The sequence below is a fragment of the Limulus polyphemus genome, unplaced genomic scaffold (genome assembly GCF_000517525.1).
Source record: "Limulus polyphemus unplaced genomic scaffold, Limulus_polyphemus-2.1.2 Scaffold5804, whole genome shotgun sequence".
Classification (NCBI taxonomy): domain Eukaryota; kingdom Metazoa; phylum Arthropoda; class Merostomata; order Xiphosura; family Limulidae; genus Limulus; species Limulus polyphemus.
Window position 1 is genome coordinate 47,675 of NW_013671414.1, and position 1,732 is coordinate 49,406.

General features: G+C 33.7%; 1 pseudogene; it reads right to left on the reverse strand.

Annotated features, from left to right (window-relative positions):
- Window positions 1-1,400: 1,400 nt before the first annotated feature.
- The window catches only part of LOC106473007, a 10,566-nt pseudogene continuing 10,234 nt past the window's right edge, over window positions 1,401-1,732 (reverse strand).

The following is a 1,732-nucleotide window of genomic DNA, read 5'->3' on the forward strand; positions in this document are numbered from 1 at the left end:
TACGTATCCCCACCCCCCCCAATCTTTGAAATATTTTTGTCCTTGAATGATCTGGTTATAACCGCCGAAGCTGTCTGGCAGGTCTTCAAGGCTGATTACGACAGTTCAGATGTTTACTAACCTACTTATACTTTCTGTAAATAAATAAAATTACATTGGTGAGACTGCAGGTCTGTTTATCGGTGAAATTTGTGAGTAAATGAAGATCACAGCAAATGCAATACAAAAGACCAAAGATCTCCTCTTGACGAAAATTTCTATCTTAAACAATCGCATCAAATCGTACCCAGTAATGTTCTTTTTTACATCAAGATTCTTCAGAAAGTTCCATCTGGCGATTTAGTACTTGCCTAAATACTGTTGTTAGTTAAAAATAAAGAACTGGTTAGTCCTTTCAAACCGTATCAGTCAAGTTTTACAGATTTTTTTTCTCACCTGTTTCAGAATTCTTCTGCAGATTCTGAATTTCAGCTTTTGAATATTTTTCGTAATTCATCTGCTTGTTTATCGTTTCAATTGACCATTAACCACAACTATTTAATCGTTGTTTTGTTCTGATCAATATCACAGAAAAACCATAAATAGGCTATGACTTGTTGCGATTCCTTAATTCCTGTTTCCTCAATCACTAGAGCTTTATATTATATAAGGTTGAACCGCAATCAAGTAATTGTGTAGGATAGGTAATTGTACATCTCTTTCTCTTTGAGCAAGTGGTTTCATGTGTAAACGTCCTCAAAAGCTAACTTTAACATATAGACAGGGTTGTGGTAAAGACTTTCGTCTAAGACAAATTAAAATTAAGCATTAGAACACAACAACAATAAAAATCCTTGTCATTATAAGATCACTTGCACTTCCATGGCAATTAAAATTTAATTAAATGAATTTTATGAGCCTAATATATTGTTTTTGTCTGAATAGATGTAGGAAGATTAGACAACATTTGAAAATAATATATTTTCTACTAGAAGTCCCTGAACAGTAATGGGTTTGAACATATGAAAGACTTGAAGTTGTTGACCATTTTCGTGCATCTCGCATCTTTTGGACAAATTCGTTTGTTGTTGTTTTTTTCAGAGAAATTAATAGAAAAATCAGTTTTCTCAGCTAAATGTTGAAATCTGATCCAATCTGTGTCACGTAAGGAAATAAACAAAACTTTACATGTTGTCTATTTGTAACGCCCTCTACCGTAACAAAAATATTCTTCGTTGTATTTAAGTTAAGATGTTGTGAGTAGGGACTATTTGTAAGACACACAGTCTTTGATTTCTTCACCTGGTAGTCATAGTGGACTTTTTCAAAACTAAAAAGAAAAAACTTTCACGGAATTTAGGACCACGTATACCTAAACACATATGAACTTGTGTTGCAGCCATTCAAACATGAGACATGTGAACATTAGTCGCATTGTATTACATACAACTTTGTTGTACAGTGTGAGTAAAAGAAATACTTTTCAATTATAAACTAAATATAGTTAAGAGATTAAAACTATCCTACAAGAAACAACTGGTAACAGGGGACTTCATTTTCTCGGTGATACTTTGATCCGCAGTTCTTCTGAGTTCCGGAGAATGATTTCCATAACTAGCTTGATTTTATCTCTTTGATCGAGAGACCGGAAAGCAAGCTTCTCAACAGGTGGGCCAACACAACTTTTCATTTCCATCATTTGCAAATCTTTGACCTGAAAGACATGTAACCTACGTTAAGTTTTAAAACTGGA